We start from the raw sequence: 20,015 nt of genomic DNA, 5'->3' as shown, positions 1-20,015 counted from the left end.
CACCCTTACACTGTGGGTAGGTCTATCATTGTCACAGCACCAGTGCCACCCTTACACTGTGGGTAGGTGTATCATTATCACAGCACCAGTGCCACCCTTACACTGTGGGTAGGTCTATCATTGTCACAGCACCAGTGCCACCCTTACACTGTGGGTAGGTCTATCATTGTCACAGCACCAGTGCCACCCTTACACTGTGGGTAGGTCTATCATTGTCACAGCACCACTGCCACCCTTACACTGTGGGTAGGTGTATCATTATCACAGTCCTAGTGCCACCCTTACACTGTGGGTAGGTCTATCATTGTCAAAGCACCAGTGCCACCCTTACACTGTGGGTAGGTGTATCATTATCAGAGTCCCAGTGCCACCCTTACACTGTGGGTAGGTGTATCATTATCACAGTCCTAGTGCCACCCTTACACTGTGGGTAGGTCTATCATTGTCACAGCACCAGTGCCCCCCTTACACTGTGGGTAGGTCTATCATTGTCACAGCACCAGTGCCACCCTTACAACGTGGGTAGGTGTATCATTATCACAGCCCTAGTGCCACCCTTACACTGTGGGTAGGTCTATCATTATCACAGTCCCAGTGCCACCCTTACACTGTGGGTAGGTGTATAATTATCACAGTCTTAGTGCCACCCTTACACTGTCGGTAGGTCTATCATTGTCACAGCACCAGTGCCGCCCTTACACTGTGGTTAGGTGTATCATTATCACAGTCCTAGTGCCACCCTTACACTGTGGGTAGGTCTATCATTGTCACAGCACCAGTGCCACCCTACACTGTGGGTAGGTGTATCATTATCACAGTCCTAGTACCACCCTTACACTGTGGGTTGGTGTTTCATTCCCACAGTCCTAGTGCCACCCTTACACTGTGGGTAGGTATATCATTATCACAGTCCTAGTGCCACCCTTACACTGTGGGTTGGTGTTTCATTCCCACAGTCCTAGTGCCACCCTTACACTGTGGGTAGGTCTATCATTGTCACAGCACCAGTGCCACTCTTACACTGTGGGTAGGTCTATCATTGTCACAGCACCAGTGCCACCCTTACACTGTGGGTAGGTGTATCATTATCACAGTCTTAGTGCCACCCTTACACTGTGGGTAGGTCTATCATGATCACAGTCCTAGTGCCACCCTTACACTGTGGGTTGGTGTATCATTATCACAGTCCTAGTACCACCCTTACACTGTGGGTAGGTGTATCATTATCACAGTCCTAGTGCCACCCTTACACTGTGGGTAGGTCTATCATTATCACAGTCCTAGTGCCACCCTTACACTGTACGTAGGTCTATCATTATCAAAGTCCTAGTGCCACACTTACACTGTGGGTAGGTCTATCATTATCACAGTCTTAGTGCCACCCTTACACTGTACGTAGGTCTATCATTATTACAGTCCTAGTGCCACCTTTACACTGTGGGTAGGTCTATCATTATCACAGTCCTAGTGCCACCCTTACACTGTACGTAGGTCTATGATTATCACAGTCCTAGTGCCACCCTTACAATGTATGTAGGTCTATCATTATCACAGTCCTAGTGCCACCCTTACACTGTGGGTAGGTCTATCCTTATCACAGCCCTAGTGCCACCCTTACACTGTGGGTAGGTCTATCATTATCACAGTCCTAGTGCCACCCTTACACTGTGGGTAGGTCTATCATTGTCACAGCACCAGTGCCAACCTTACACTGTGGGTAGGTGTATCATTATCACAGTCCTAGGGCCACCCTTACACTGTGGGTAGGTGTATCATTATCACAGTCCCAGTGCCATCTTTACACTGTGGGTAGGTCTATCATTATCACAGTCTTAGTGCCACCCTTACAGTGTGGGTAGGTCTATCATTGTCACAGCACCAGTGCCACCCTTACACTGTGGGTAGGTGTATCATTATCACAGTCGTAGTGCCACCCTTACACTGTGGGTTGGAGTATCATTATCACAGTCCCAGTGCCAACCTTACACTGTGGGTAGATCTATCATTGTCACAGCACCAGTGCCACCCTTACACTGTGGGTAGGTGTATCATTATCACAGTCCTAGTGCCGCCCTTACACTGTGGGTAGGTGTATCATTATCACAGCCCTAGTGCCACCCTTACACTGTGGGTAGGCCTATCATTATCACAGTCCTAGTGCCACCCTTACACTGTGGGTAGGTCTATCATTGTCACAGCACCAGTGCCACCCTTACACTGTGGGTGGGTGTATCATTATCACAGTCCTAGTGCCACCCTTACACTGTGGGTTGGTGTATCATTATCACAATCCCAGTGCCAACCTTACACTGTGGGTAGGTCTATCATTGTCACAGCCCCAGTACCAACCTTACACTGTGGGTAGGTGTATCATTATCACAGTCCTAGTGCCACCCTTACACTGTGGGTAGGTGTATCATTATCACAGTCCTAGTGCCACCCTTTCACTGTGGGTTGGTGTATCATTATCACAGTCCCAGTGCCAACCTTACACTGTGGGTAGGTGTATCATTATCACAGTCCTAGTGCCACCCTTACACTGTGGGTAGGTCTATCATTATCACAGTCCTAGTGCCACCCTTACACTGTGGGTAGGTCTATCATTGTCACAGCACCAGTGCCACCCTTACACTGTGGGTAGGTGTATCATTATCACAGTCCTAGGGCCACCCTTACACTGTGGGTAGGTCTATCATTATCACAGTCCTAGTGCCACCCTTACACTGTGGGTAGGTGTATCATTATCACAGTCCTAGTGCCACCCTTACACTGTGGGTAGGTGTATCATTATCACAGCCTTAGTGCCACCCTTACACTGTGGGTAGGTGTATCATTATCACAGTCCCAGTGCCAACCTTACACTGTGGGTAGGTCTATCATTGTCACAGCACCAGTGCCACCCCTACACTGTGGGTAGGTCTATCATTGTCACAGCACCAGTGCCACCCTTACACTGTGGGTAGGTGTATTATAATCACAGTCCCAGTGCCAACCTTACACTGTGGGTAGGTCTATCATTGTCACAGCACCAGTGCCACCCTTACACTGTGGGTAGGTCTATCATTGTCACAGCACCAGTGCCACCCTTACACTGTGGGTTCGTGTTTCATTATCAGAGTCCTAGTGCAAACCTTACACTGTGGGTTGGTGTTTCATTCCCACAGTCCTAGTGCCACCCTTACACTGTGGGTTGGTGTTTCATTCCCACAGTCCTAGTGCCACCCTTACACTGTGGGTAGGTCTATCATTATCACAGTCCTCGTGCCACCCTTACACTGTGGGTTGGTGTTTCATTCCCACAGTCCTAGTGCCATGCCACCCTTACAATGTGGGTTGGCGTTTCATTCCCACAGTCCTAGTGCCACCCTTACACTGTGGGTAGGTCTATCATTGTCACAGCACCAGTGGCACCCTTACACTGTGGGTAGGTCTATCATTGTCACAGCACCAGTGCCACCCTTACGCTGTGGGTAGGTCTATCATTATCACAGCACCAGTGCCACCCTTACACTTTGGGTAGGTGTATCATTATCAAAGTCCTAGTGCCACCCTTACACTGTGGGTAGGTCTATCATTGTCACAGCACCAGTGCCACCCTTACACTGTGGGTAGGTCTATCATTGTCACAGCACCAGTGCCACCCTTACACTGTGGGTAGGTGTATCATTATCACAGCACCAGTCCACCCTTACACTGTGGGGAGGTGTATCATTATCACAGTCCCAGTGCCACCCTTACACTGTGGGTAGGTCTATCATTGTCACAGCAGCAGTGCCACCCTTACACTGTGGGTATATCTATCATTGTCACAGCACCAGTGCCACCCTTACACTGTGGGTAGGTGTATCATTGTCACAACACCAGTGCCACCCTTACACTGTGGTTAGGTCTATCATTGTCACAGCACCAGTGCCACCCTTACACTGTGGGTAGGTCTATCATTTCCACAGCACCAGTGCCACCCTTACACTGTGGGTTGGTGTTTCATTCCCACAGTCCTAGTGCCACCCTTACACTGTGGGTTGGTGGTTCATTCCCACAGTCCTAGTGCCATGCCACCCTTACACTGTGGGTTGGCGTTTCATTCCCACAGTCCTAGTGCCACCCTTACACTGTGGGTAGGTCTATCATTGTCACAGCACCAGTGCCACCCTTACACTGTGGGTAGGTGTATCATTATCACAGCACCAGTGCCACCCTTACATTGTGGGTAGGTGTATCATTATCACAGTCCTAGTGCCACCCTTACACTGTGGGTAGGTCTATCATTGTCACAGCACCAGTGCCACCCTTACACTGTGGGTAGGTCTATCATTGTCACAGCACCAGTGCCACCCTTACACTGTGGGTAGGTGTATCATTATCACAGCACCAGTGCCACCCTTACACCGTGGGTAGGTGTATCATTATCACAGTCCTAGTGCCACCCTTACACTGTGGGTAGGTCTATCATTGTCACAGCACCAGTGCCACCCTTACACTGTGGGTAGGTCTATCATTGTCACAGCACCAGTGCCACCCTTACACTGTGGGTAGGTGTATCATTATCACAGCACCAGTGCCACCCTTACACTGTGGGTAGGTCTATCATTGTCACAGCACCAGTGCCACCCTTACACTGTGGGTAGGTCTATCATTGTCACAGCACCAGTGCCACCCTTACACTGTGGGTAGGTCTATCATTGTCACAGCACCAGTGCCACCCTTACACTGTGGGTAGGTGTATCATTATCACAGTCCTAGTGCCACCCTTACACTGTGGGTAGGTGTATCATTATCACAGCCTTAGTGCCACCCTTACACTGTGGGTAGGTGTATCATTATCACAGTCCCAGTGCCAACCTTACACTGTGGGTAGGTCTATCATTGTCACAGCACCAGTGCCACCCCTACACTGTGGGTAGGTCTATCATTGTCACAGCACCAGTGCCACCCTTACACTGTGGGTAGGTGTATTATAATCACAGTCCCAGTGCCAACCTTACACTGTGGGTAGGTCTATCATTGTCACAGCACCAGTGCCACCCTTACACTGTGGGTAGGTCTATCATTGTCACAGCACCAGTGCCACCCTTACACTGTGGGTTCGTGTTTCATTATCAGAGTCCTAGTGCAAACCTTACACTGTGGGTTGGTGTTTCATTCCCACAGTCCTAGTGCCACCCTTACACTGTGGGTTGGTGTTTCATTCCCACAGTCCTAGTGCCACCCTTACACTGTGGGTAGGTCTATCATTATCACAGTCCTCGTGCCACCCTTACACTGTGGGTTGGTGTTTCATTCCCACAGTCCTAGTGCCATGCCACCCTTACAATGTGGGTTGGCGTTTCATTCCCACAGTCCTAGTGCCACCCTTACACTGTGGGTAGGTCTATCATTGTCACAGCACCAGTGGCACCCTTACACTGTGGGTAGGTCTATCATTGTCACAGCACCAGTGCCACCCTTACGCTGTGGGTAGGTCTATCATTATCACAGCACCAGTGCCACCCTTACACTTTGGGTAGGTGTATCATTATCAAAGTCCTAGTGCCACCCTTACACTGTGGGTAGGTCTATCATTGTCACAGCACCAGTGCCACCCTTACACTGTGGGTAGGTCTATCATTGTCACAGCACCAGTGCCACCCTTACACTGTGGGTAGGTGTATCATTATCACAGCACCAGTCCACCCTTACACTGTGGGGAGGTGTATCATTATCACAGTCCCAGTGCCACCCTTACACTGTGGGTAGGTCTATCATTGTCACAGCAGCAGTGCCACCCTTACACTGTGGGTATATCTATCATTGTCACAGCACCAGTGCCACCCTTACACTGTGGGTAGGTGTATCATTGTCACAACACCAGTGCCACCCTTACACTGTGGTTAGGTCTATCATTGTCACAGCACCAGTGCCACCCTTACACTGTGGGTAGGTCTATCATTTCCACAGCACCAGTGCCACCCTTACACTGTGGGTTGGTGTTTCATTCCCACAGTCCTAGTGCCACCCTTACACTGTGGGTTGGTGGTTCATTCCCACAGTCCTAGTGCCATGCCACCCTTACACTGTGGGTTGGCGTTTCATTCCCACAGTCCTAGTGCCACCCTTACACTGTGGGTAGGTCTATCATTGTCACAGCACCAGTGCCACCCTTACACTGTGGGTAGGTGTATCATTATCACAGCACCAGTGCCACCCTTACATTGTGGGTAGGTGTATCATTATCACAGTCCTAGTGCCACCCTTACACTGTGGGTAGGTCTATCATTGTCACAGCACCAGTGCCACCCTTACACTGTGGGTAGGTCTATCATTGTCACAGCACCAGTGCCACCCTTACACTGTGGGTAGGTGTATCATTATCACAGCACCAGTGCCACCCTTACACCGTGGGTAGGTGTATCATTATCACAGTCCTAGTGCCACCCTTACACTGTGGGTAGGTCTATCATTGTCACAGCACCAGTGCCACCCTTACACTGTGGGTAGGTCTATCATTGTCACAGCACCAGTGCCACCCTTACACTGTGGGTAGGTGTATCATTATCACAGCACCAGTGCCACCCTTACACTGTGGGTAGGTCTATCATTGTCACAGCACCAGTGCCACCCTTACACTGTGGGTAGGTCTATCATTGTCACAGCACCAGTGCCACCCTTACACTGTGGGTAGGTCTATCATTGTCACAGCACCAGTGCCACCCTTACACTGTGGGTAGGTGTATCATTATCACAGTCCTAGTGCCACCCTTACACTGTGGGTAGGTCTATCATTGTCAAAGCACCAGTGCCCCCCTTACACTGTGGGTAGGTGTATCATTATCAGAGTCCCAGTGCCACCCTTACACTGTGGGTAGGTGTATCATTATCACAGTCCTAGTGCCACCCTTACACTGTGGGTAGGTCTATCATTGTCACAGCACCAGTGCCCCCCTTACACTGTGGGTAGGTCTATCATTGTCACAGCACCAGTGCCACCCTTACAACGTGGGTAGGTGTATCATTATCACAGCCCTAGTGCCACCCTTACACTGTGGGTAGGTCTATCATTATCACAGTCCCAGTGCCACCCTTACACTGTGGGTAGGTGTATAATTATCACAGTCCTAGTGCCACCCTTACACTGTCGGTAGGTCTATCATTGTCACAGCACCAGTGCCGCCCTTACACTGTGGTTAGGTGTATCATTATCACAGTCCTAGTGCCACCCTTACACTGTGGGTAGGTCTATCATTGTCACAGCACCAGTGCCACCCTACACTGTGGGTAGGTGTATCATTATCACAGTCCTAGTACCACCCTTACACTGTGGGTTGGTGTTTCATTCCCACAGTCCTAGTGCCACCCTTACACTGTGGGTAGGTATATCATTATCACAGTCCTAGTGCCACCCTTACACTGTGGGTTGGTGTTTCATTCCCACAGTCCTAGTGCCACCCTTACACTGTGGGTAGGTCTATCATTGTCACAGCACCAGTGCCACTCTTACACTGTGGGTAGGTCTATCATTGTCACAGCACCAGTGCCACCCTTACACTGTGGGTAGGTGTATCATTATCACAGTCTTAGTGCCACCCTTACACTGTGGGTAGGTCTATCATTATCACAGTCCTAGTGCCACCCTTACACTGTGGGTTGGTGTATCATTATCACAGTCCTAGTACCACCCTTACACTGTGGGTAGGTGTATCATTATCACAGTCCTAGTGCCACCCTTACACTGTGGGTAGGTCTATCATTATCACAGTCCTAGTGCCACCCTTACACTGTACGTAGGTCTATCATTATCAAAGTCCTAGTGCCACACTTACACTGTGGGTAGGTCTATCATTATCACAGTCTTAGTGCCACCCTTACACTGTACGTAGGTCTATCATTATTACAGTCCTAGTGCCACCTTTACACTGTGGGTAGGTCTATCATTATCACAGTCCTAGTGCCACCCTTACACTGTACGTAGGTCTATGATTATCACAGTCCTAGTGCCACCCTTACAATGTATGTAGGTCTATCATTATCACAGTCCTAGTGCCACCCTTACACTGTGGGTAGGTCTATCCTTATCACAGCCCTAGTGCCACCCTTACACTGTGGGTAGGTCTATCATTATCACAGTCCTAGTGCCACCCTTACACTGTGGGTAGGTCTATCATTGTCACAGCACCAGTGCCAACCTTACACTGTGGGTAGGTGTATCATTATCACAGTCCTAGGGCCACCCTTACACTGTGGGTAGGTGTATCATTATCACAGTCCTAGTGCCATCTTTACACTGTGGGTAGGTCTATCATTATCACAGTCTTAGTGCCACCCTTACAGTGTGGGTAGGTCTATCATTGTCACAGCACCAGTGCCACCCTTACACTGTGGGTAGGTGTATCATTATCACAGTCGTAGTGCCACCCTTACACTGTGGGTTGGAGTATCATTATCACAGTCCCAGTGCCAACCTTACACTGTGGGTAGATCTATCATTGTCACAGCACCAGTGCCACCCTTACACTGTGGGTAGGTGTATCATTATCACAGTCCTAGTGCCGCCCTTACACTGTGGGTAGGTGTATCATTATCACAGCCCTAGTGCCACCCTTACACTGTGGGTAGGCCTATCATTATCACAGTCCTAGTGCCACCCTTACACTGTGGGTAGGTCTATCATTGTCACAGCACCAGTGCCACCCTTACACTGTGGGTGGGTGTATCATTATCACAGTCCTAGTGCCACCCTTACACTGTGGGTTGGTGTATCATTATCACAACCCCAGTGCCAACCTTACACTGTGGGTAGGTCTATCATTGTCACAGCCCCAGTACCAACCTTACACTGTGGGTAGGTGTATCATTATCACAGTCCTAGTGCCACCCTTACACTGTGGGTAGGTGTATCATTATCACAGTCCTAGTGCCACCCTTTCACTGTGGGTTGGTGTATCATTATCACAGTCCCAGTGCCAACCTTACACTGTGGGTAGGTCTATCATTGTCACAGCACCAGTGCCACCCTTACACTGTGGGTAGGTGTATCATTATCACAGTCCTAGTGCCACCCTTACACTGTGGGTAGGTGTATCATTATCAGAGTCCCAGTGCCAACCTTACACTGTGGGTAGGTCTATCATTGTCACAGCACCAGTGACATCATCACACTGTGGGTAGGTGTATCATTATCACAGTCCTAGTGCCACCCTTACACTGTGGGTAGGTGTATCATTATCACAGCCTTAGTGCCACCCTTACACTGTGGGTAGGTGTATCATTATCACAGTCCCAGTGCCAACCTTACACTGTGGGTAGGTCTATCATTGTCACAGCCGCAGTGCCAACCTTACACTGTGGGTAGGTGTATCATTATCACAGTCCTAGTGCCACCCTTACACTGTGGGTAGGTGTATCATTATCACAGTCCTAGTGCCACCCTTTCACTGTGGGTTGGTGTATCATTATCACAGTCCCAGTGCCAACCTTACACTGTGGGTAGGTCTATCATTGTCACAGCACCAGTGCCACCCTTACACTGTGGGTAGGTGTATCATTATCACAGTCCTAGTGCCACCCTTACACTGTAGGTAGGTGTATCATTATCAGAGTCCAAGTGCCAACCTTACACTGTGGGTAGGTCTATCATTGTCACAGCACCAGTGCCACCCTTACACTGTGGGTAGGTGTATCATTACCACAGTCCTAGTGCCACCCTTACACTGTAGGTAGGTGTATCATTATCAGAGTCCAAGTGCCAACCTTACACTGTGGGTAGGTCTATCATTGTCACAGCACCAGTGCCACCCTTACACTGTGGGTAGGTCTACATTGTCACAGCACCAGTGCCACCCTTACACTGTGGGTAGGTGTATCATTATCACAGTCCCTGTGCCAACCTTACACTGTGGGTAGGTCTATCATTGTCACAGCACCAGTGCCACCCTTACACTGTGGGTAGGTCTATCATTGTCACAGCACCAGTGCCACCCTTACACTGTGGGTTGGTGTTTCATTATCAGATTCCTAGTGCAAACCTTACACTGTGGGTTGGTGTTTCATTCCCACAGTCCTAGTGCCACCCTTACACTGTGGGTTGGTGTTTCATTCCCACAGTCCTAGTGCCACCCTTGCACTGTGGGTAGGTCTATCATTATCACAGACCTAGTGCCACCCTTGCACTGTGGGTTGGTGTTTCATTCCCACAGTCCTAGTGCCATGCCACCCTTACAATGTGGGTTGGCGTTTCATTCCCACAGTCCTAGTGCCACCCTTACACTGTGGGTAGGTCTATCATTGTCACAGCACCAGTGCCACCCTTACACTGTGGGTAGGTCTATCATTGTCACAGCACCAGTGCCACCATTACACTGTGGGTAGGTCTTTCATTATCACAGCACCAGTGCCACCCTTACACTGTGGGTAGGTGTATCATTATCACAGTCCTAGTGCCACCCTTACACTGTGGGTAGGTCTATCATTGTCACAGCACCAGTGCCACCCTTACACTCTGGGTAGGTCTATCATTGTCACAGCACCAGTGCCACCCTTACACTGTGGGTAGGTGTATCATTATCACAGTCCTAGTGCCACCCTTACACTGTGGGTAGGTGTATCAATATCACAGCCCTAGTGCCACCCTTACACTGTGGGTAGGTGTATCATTATCACAGTTCCAGTGCCAACCTTACACTGTGGGTAGGTCTATCATTGTCACAACACCAGTGCCACCCTTACCTGTGGGTAGGTCTATCATTATCACAGCACCAGTGCCACCCTTACACTGTGGGTAAGTGTATCATTATCACAGTCCCAGTGCCAACCTTACACTGTGGGTAGTTCTATCATTGTCACAGCACCAGTCCCACCCTTACACTGTGGGTAAGTGTATCATTGTCACAGCACCAGTGCCACCCTTTCACTGTGGGTAGGTCTATCATTGTCACAGCACCAGTGCCACCTTTACACTGTGGGTAGGTCTATCATTGTCACAGCACCAGTGCCACCCTTACACTGTGGGTAGGTGTATCATTATCACAGCACCAGTGCCAACCTTACACTGTGGGTTGGTGTTTCATTCCCACAGTCCTAGTGCCACCCTTACACTGTGGGTTGGTGTTTCATTCCGACAGTCCTAGTGCCACCCTTACACTGTGGGTTGGTGTTTCATTCCCACAGTCCTAGAGCCATGCCACCCTTACACTGTGGGTTGGTCTATCATTGTCACAGCACCAGTGCCACCCTTACACTGTGGGTAGGTCTATCATTGTCACAGCACCAGTGCCACCCTTACACTGTGGGTAGGTGTATCATTATCACAGCACCAGTGCCACCCTTACACTGTGGGTAGGTGTATCATTATCACAGTCCTAGTGCACCCCTTACACTGTGGGTAGGTCTATCATTGTCACAGCACCAGTGCCACCGTTACACTGTGGGTAGGTCTATCATTGTCACAGCACCAGTGCCCCCCTTACACTGTGGGTAGGTGTATCATTATCACAGCACCAGTGCCACCCTTACACTGTGGGTAGGTGTATCATTATCACAGTCCTAGTGCCACCCTTACACTGTGGGTAGGTCTATCATTGTCACAGCACCATTGCCACCCTTACACTGTGGGTAGGTCTATCATTGTCACAGCACCAGTGCCACTCTTACACCCTGGGTAGGTGTATCATTATCACAGCCCTAGTGCCACCCTTACACTTTGGGTAGGTGTATCATTATCACAGTCCTAGTACCACCCTTACACTGTGGGTTGGTGTTTCATTCCCACAGTCCTAGTGCCACCTTTACACTGTGGGTAGGTGTATCATTATCACAGTCCTAGGCCCACCCTTACACTGTGGGTTGGTGTTTCATTCCCACAGTCCTAGTGCCACCCTTACACTGTGGGTTGGTGTTTCATTCCCACAGTCCTAGTGCCACTCTTACACTGTGGGAAGGTCTATCATTATCACAGCCCTAGTGCCACCCTTACACTGTGGGTAGGTCTATCATTATCACAGCCCCAGTGCCACCCTTACACTGTGGGTAGGTCTATCATTATCACACTCCTAGTGCCACCCTTACACCGTGGGTAGGTCTATCATTATCACAGTCCTAGTGCCACCCTTACACTGTGGGTTGGTGTATAATTATCACAGCCCCAGTGCCATCCTTACACTGTGGGTAGGTCTATCATTGTCACAGCACCAGTGCCACCCTTACATTGTGGGTAGGTCTATCATTATCAAAGTCCTAGTGCCACCCTTACACTGTGGGTAGGTCTATCATTATCACAGCCCCAGTGCCACCCTTACACTGTGGGTAGGTCGATCATTGTCACAGCACCAGTGCCACCCTTACACTGTGGGTAGGTCTATCATTATCACAGCCCTAGTGCCACCCTTACACTGTGGGCAGGTCTATCATTATCACAGCCCCAGTGCTAACCTTACACTGTGGGTAGGTCTATCATTAGCACAGTCCTAGTGCCACCCTTACACTGTGGGTAGGTATATCATTATCACAGCCCCAGTGCCACCCTTACACTGTGGGTAGGTCTATCATTAGCACAGTCCTAGTGCCACCCTTACACTGTGGGTTGTTGTTTCATTCCCACAGTCCCAGCGCCACCCTTACACTGTGGGTTGGTGTTTCATTCCCACAGTCCTAGTGCCACCCTTACACTGTGGGTTGGTGTTTCATTCCCACAGTCACAGTGCCACCCTTACACTGTGGGTTGGTGTTTCATTATCACAGTCCTAGTGCCACCCTTACACTGTGGGTTGGTGTTTCATTCCCACAGTCCTAGTGCTACCCGTACACTGTGGGTTGGTGTTTCATTCCCACAGTCACAGTGCCACCCTTACACTGTGGGTTGGTGTTTCATTATCACAGTCAATGTGCCACCCTTACGCTGTGGGTTGGTGTTTCATTCCCACAGTCCTAGTGCCACCCTTACACTGTGGGTTGGTCTTTCATTCCCACAGTCCTAGTGCCACCCTTACACTGTGGGTTGGTGTTTCATTCCCACAATCCTAGTGCCACCCTTACACTGTGGGTTGGTGTTTCATTCCCACAGTCACAGTGCCACCCTTACGCTGTGGGTTGGTGTTTCATTCCCACAGTACTAGTGCCACCCTTACACTGTGGGTTGGTCTTTCATTCCCACAGTCCTAGTGCCACCCTTACACTGTGGGTTGGTGTTTCATTCCCACAATCCTAGTGCCACCCTTACACTGTGGGTTGGTGTTTCATTCCCACAGTCCCAGTGCCACCCTTACACTGTGGGTAGTTCTATCATTGTCACAGCACCAGTGCCACCCTTACATTGTGGGTAGGTCTATCATTGTCAGGGTAGGTCTATCATTGTCACAGCACCAGTGCCACCGTTACACTGTGGGTAGGTCTATCATTGTCACAGCACCAGTGCCACCCTTACACTGCGGGTAGGTCTATCATTGTCACAGCACCAGTGCCACCCTTACACTGTGTGTAGGTGTATCATTATCATCGTCCTAGTGCCACCCTTACACTGTGGGTAGGTCTATCATTATCACAGTCCTAGTGCCACCCTTACACTGTGGGTTGGTCTATCAATCGTCACAGCACCAGTTCCACCCTTACACTGTGGGTAGGTCTATCATTGTCACAGCACCAGTGCCACCCTTACACTGTGGGTAGGTGTATCATTATCACAGTCCCAGTGCTAACCTTACACTGTGGGTTGGTGTTTCATTCCCACAGTCCTAGTGCCACCCTTACACTGTGGGTTGGTGTTTCATTCCCACAGTCCTAGTGCCACCCTTACACTGTGGGTAGGTCTATCATTATCACAGTCCTAGTGCCACCCTTACACTGTGGGTTGGTGTTTCATTCCTACAGTCCTATTGCCACCCTTACACTGTGGGTAGGTCTATCATTGTCACAGCACCAGTGCCACCCTTACACTGTGGGTAGGTGTATCATTATCACAGTCCTAGTGCCACCCTTACACTGTGGGTAGGTGTATAATTATCGCAGTCCTCGTGCCACCCTTACACTGTGGGTAGGTCTATCTTTGTCACAGCACCAGTGCCACCCCTACACTGTGGGTAGGTGTATCATTATCACAGTCCTAGTGCCACCCTTACACTGTGGGTAGGTGTATCATTATCACGGTCCTAGTGCCACCCTTACACTGTGGGTTGGTGTATCATTATCACAGTCCCAGTGCCAACCTTACACTGTGGGTAGGTCTATCATTGTCACAGCACCAGTGCCACCCTTACACTGTGGGTAAGTGTATCATTATCACAGTCCTAGTGCCACCCTTACACTGTGGGTAGGTCTATCATTATCACAGTCCTAGTGCCACCCTTACACTGTGGGTTGGTGTATCATTATCACAGTCCTAGTACCACCCTTACACTGTGGGTAGGTGTATCATTATCACAGTTCTAGTGCCACCCTTACACTGTGGGTAGGCCTATCATTATCACAGTCCCAGTGCTAACCTTACACTGTGGGTTGGTGTTTCATTCCCACAGTCCTAGTGCCACCCTTACACTGTGGGTTGGTGTTTCATTCCCACAGTCCTAGTGCCACCCTTACACCGTGGGTAGGTCTATCATTATCACAGTCCTAGTGCCACCCTTACACTGTGGGTTGGTGTTTCATTCCTACAGTCCTAGTGCCACCCTTACACTGTGGGTAGGTCTATCATTGTCACAGCACCAGTGCCACCCTTACACTGTGGGTAGGTGTATCATTATCACAGTCCTAGTGCCACCCTTACACTGTGGGTAGGTGTATAATTATCGCAGTCCTCGTGCCACCCTTACACTGTGGGTAGGTCTATCTTTGTCACAGCACCAGTGCCACCCCTACACTGTGGGTAGGTGTATCATTATCACAGTCCTAGTGCCACCCTTACACTGTGGGTAGGTGTATCATTATCACAGTCCTAGTGCCACCCTTACACTGTGGGTTGGTGTATCATTATCACAGTCCCAGTGCCAACCTTACACTGTGGGTAGGTCTATCATTGTCACGGCACCAGTGCCACCCTTACACTGTGGGTAGGTGTATCATTATCACAGTCCTAGTGCCACCCTTACACTGTGGGTAGGTCTATCATTATCACAGTCCTAGTGCCACCCTTACACTGTGGGTTGGTGTATCATTATCACAGTCCTAGTACCACCCTTACACTGTGGGTAGGTGTATCATTATCACAGTTCTAGTGCCACCCTTACACTGTGGGTAGGTCTATCATTATCACAGTCCTAGTGCCACCCTTACACTGTAGGTATGTCTATCATTATCACAGTCCTAGTGCCACCCTTACACTGTGGGTAGGTCTATCATTATCACGGTCCTAGTGCCACCCTTACACTGTACGTAGGTCTACATTATCACAGTCCTAGTGCCACACTTACACTGTACGTAAGTCTATCATGATCACAGTCCTAGTGCCACCCTTATACTGTGGGTAGGTCTATCATTATCACAGTCCTAGTGCCACCCTTACACTGTGGGTAGGTCTATCATTATCACAGTCCTAGTGCCACCCTTACACTGTACGTAGGTCTATCATTATCACAGTCCTAGTGCCACCCTTACACTGTGGGTAGGTCTATCATTATCACAGCCCTAGTGCCACCCTTACACTGTGTGTAGGTCTATCATTGTCACAGTCCTAGTGCCACCCTTACACTGTGGGTAGGTCTATCATTGTCACAGCACCAGGGCCACCCTTACACTGTGGGTAGGTGTATCATTATCACAGTTCTAGGGCCACCCTTACACTGTGGGTAGGTGTATCATTATCACAGTCCTAATGCCACCCTTACACTGTGGGTAGGTCTATCATTATCACAGTCCCAGTGCCACCCTTACACTGTGGGTAGGTCTATCATTGTCACAGCACCAGTGCCACCCTTACACTGTGGGTAGGTGTATCATTATCACAGTCCTAGTGCCACCCTTACACTGTGGGTAGATCTATCATTGTCACAGCACAAGTGCCACCCTTACACTGTGGGTAGATGTATCATTATCACAGTCTTAGTGCCACCCTTACACTGTGGGTAGGTGTATCATTATCACAGCCCTAGTGCCACCCTTACACTGTGGGTAGGTCTATCATGATCACAGCCCTAGTGCCACCCTTACACTGTGGGTAGGTCTATCATTGTCACAGCACCAGTGCTACCCTTACACTGTGGGTAGGTGTATCATTATCACAGTCCTAGTGCCACCCTTACACTGTGGGTTGGTGTATCATTATCACAGTCCAAGTGCCAACCTTACACTGTGGGTAGGTCTATCATTGTTACAGCCCCAGTGCCAACCTTACACTGTGGGTAGGTGTATCATTATCACAGTCCTAGTGCCACCCTTACACTGTGGGTAGGTGTATCATTATCACAGTCCTAGTGCCACCCTTACACTGTGGGTAGGTCTATCATTATCACAGTCCTAGTGCCACCCTTTCACTGTGGGTTGGTGTATCATTATCACAGTCCCAGTGCCAACCTTACACTGTGGGTAGGTCTATCATTGTCACAGCACCAGTGCCACCCTTACACTTTGGGTAGGTGTATCATTATCACAGTCCTAGTGCCACCCTTACACTGTGGGTAGGTGTATCATTATCACAGTCTCAGTGCCTACCTTACACTGTGGGTAGGTCTATCATTGTCACAGCACCAGTGCCACCCTTACACTGTGGGTAGGTGTATCATTATCACAGTCCTAGTGCCACCCTTACACTGTGGGTAGGTGTATCATTATCACAGCCCTAGTGCCACCCTTACACTGTGGTTAGGTCTATCATTATCACAGTCCCAGTGCCAACCTTACACTATGGGTAGGTCTATCATTGTCACAGCACCAGTGCCACCCTTACACTGTGGGTAGGTCTATCATTGTCACAGCACCAGTTCCACCCTTACACTGTGGGTAGGTGTATCATTATCACAGTCCCAGTGCCAACCTTACACTGTGGGTAGGTCTATCATTGTCACAGCACCAGTGCCACCCTTACACTGTGGGTAGGTCTATCATTGTCACAGCACCAGTGCCACCCTTACACTGTGGGTTGGTGTTTCATTATCAGAGTCCTAGTGCCAACCTAACACTGTGGGTTGCTGTTTCATTCCCACAGTCCTAGTGCCACCCTTACACTGTGGGTTGGTCTATCATTATCACAGTCCTAGTGCCACCCTTACACTGTGGGTTGGTGTTTCCTTCCCACAGTTCTAGTGCCATGCCACCCTTACACTGTGGGTTGGCGTTTCATTCCCACAGTCCTAGCGCCACCCTTACACTGTGGGTAGGTTTATCATTGTCACAGCACCAGTGCCACCCTTACACTGCGGGTAGGTCTATCATTGTCACAGCACCAGTGCCACCCTTACATTGTGGGTAGGTGTATCATTGTCACAGCACCAGTGCCACCCTTACACTGTGGGTAGGTGTATCATTATCACAGCACCAGTGCCACCCTTACACTGTGGGTAGGTGTATCATTATCACAGTCCTAGTGCCACCCTTACACTGTGGGTAGGTCTATCATTGTCACAGCACCAGTGCCACCCTTACACTGTGGGTAGGTCTATCATTGTCACAGCACCAGTGCCACCCTTAAACTGTGGGTAGGTGTATCATTATCACAGCACCAGTGCCACCCTTACACTGTGGGTAGGTGTATCATTATCACAGTCCTAGTGCCACCTTACACTGTCGGTAGGTCTATCATTGTCACAGCACCAGTGCCACCCTTACACTGTGGGTAGGTGTATCATTATCACAGTCCCAGTGCCACCCTTACACTGTGGGTAGGTGTATCATTATCACAGTCCTAGTGCCACCCTTACACTGTGGGTAGGTGTATCATTATCACAGTCCTAGTGCCACCCTTACACTGTGGGTAGGTCTATCATTATCACAGTCCTAGTGCCACCCTTTCACTGTGGGTTGGTGTATCATTATCACAGTCCCAGTGCCAACCTTACACTGTGGGTAGGTCTATCATTGTCACAGCACCAGTGCCACCCTTGCACTTTGGGTAGGTGTATCATTATCACAGTCCTAGTGCCACCCTTACACTGTGGGTAGGTGTATCATTATCACAGTCTCAGTGCCTACCTTACACTGTGGGTAGGTCTATCATTGTCACAGCACCAGTGCCACCCTTACACTGTGGGTAGGTGTATCATTATCGAAGTCCTAGTGCCACCCTTACACTGTGGGTAGGTGTATCATTATCACAGCCCTAGTGCCACCCTTACACTGTGGTTAGGTCTATCATTATCACAGTCCCAGTGCCAACCTTTCACTATGGGTAGGTCTATCATTGTCACAGCACCAGTGCCACCCTTACACTGTGGGTAGGTCTATCATTGTCACAGCACCAGTTCCACCCTTACACTGTGGGTAGGTGTATCATTATCACAGTCCCAGTGCCAACCTTACACTGTGGGTAGGTCTATCATTGTCACAGCACCAGTGCCACCCTTACACTGTGGGTAGGTCTATCATTGTCACAGCACCAGTGCCACCCTTACACTGTGGGTTGGTGTTTCATTATCAGAGTCCTAGTGCCAACCTAACACTGTGGGTTGGTGTTTCATTCCCACAGTTCTAGTGCCACCCTTACACTGTGGGTTGGTCTATCATTATCACAGTCCTAGTGCCACCCTTACACTGTGGGTTGGTGTTTCCTTCCCACAGTCCTAGTGCCATGCCACCCTTACACTGGGGGTTGGCGTTTCATTCCCACAGTCCTAGCGCCACCCTTACACTGTGGGTAGGTCTATCATTGTCACAGCACCAGTGCCACCCTTACACTGCGGGTAGGTCTATCATTGTCACAGCACCAGTGCCACCCTTACATTGTGGGTAGGTGTATCATTGTCACAGCACCAGTGCCACCCTTACACCGTGGGTAGGTGTATCATTATCACAGTCCTAGTGCCACCCTTACACTGTGGGTAGGTCTATCATTGTCACAGCACCAGTGCCACCCTTACACTGTGGGTAGGTCTATCATTGTCACAGCACCAGTGCCACCCTTAAACTGTGGGTAGGTGTATCATTATCACAGCACCAGTGCCACCCTTACACTGTGGGTAGGTGTATCATTGTCACAGCAACAGTGACACCCTTACACTGCGGGTAGGTCTATCATTGTCACAGCACCAGTGCCACCCTTACATTGTGGGTAGGTGTATCATTGTCACAGCACCAGTGCCACCCTTACACTGTGGGTAGGTGTATCATTATCACAGCACCAGTGCCACCCTTACACTGTGGGTAGGTGTATCATTATCACAGTCCTAGTGCCACCCTTACACTGTGGGTAGGTCTATCATTGTCACAGCACCAGTGCCACCCTTACACTGTGGGTAGGTCTATCATTGTCACAGCACCAGTGCCACCCTTAAACTGTGGGTAGGTGTATCATTATCACAGCACCAGTGCCACCCTTACACTGTGGGTAGGTGTATCATTATCACAGTCCTAGTGCCACCCTTACACTGTCGGTAGGTCTATCATTGTCACAGCACCAGTGCCACCCTTACACTGTGGGTAGGTGTATCATTATCACAGTCCCAGTGCCACCCTTACACTGTGGGTAGGTGTATCATTATCACAGTCCTAGTGCCACCCTTACACTGTGGGTAGGTGTATCATTATCACAGTCCTAGTGCCACCCTTACACTGTGGGTAGGTCTATCATTATCACAGTCCTAGTGCCACCCTTTCACTGTGGGTTGGTGTATCATTATCACAGTCCCAGTGCCAACCTTACACTGTGGGTAGGTCTATCATTGTCACAGCACCAGTGCCACCCTTACACTTTGGGTAGGTGTATCATTATCACAGTCCTAGTGCCACCCTTACACTGTGGGTAGGTGTATCATTATCACAGTCTCAGTGCCTACCTTACACTGTGGGTAGGTCTATCATTGTCACAGCACCAGTGCCACCCTTACACTGTGGGTAGGTGTATCATTATCACAGTCCTAGTGCCACCCTTACACTGTGGGTAGGTGTATCATTATCACAGCCCTAGT

This window comes from Ambystoma mexicanum, chromosome 7q, assembly GCF_040938575.1.
Source record: "Ambystoma mexicanum isolate Mex_15411 chromosome 7q, UKY_AmexF1_1, whole genome shotgun sequence".
Classification (NCBI taxonomy): domain Eukaryota; kingdom Metazoa; phylum Chordata; class Amphibia; order Caudata; family Ambystomatidae; genus Ambystoma; species Ambystoma mexicanum.
This window is presented reverse-complemented; position numbering follows the sequence as displayed.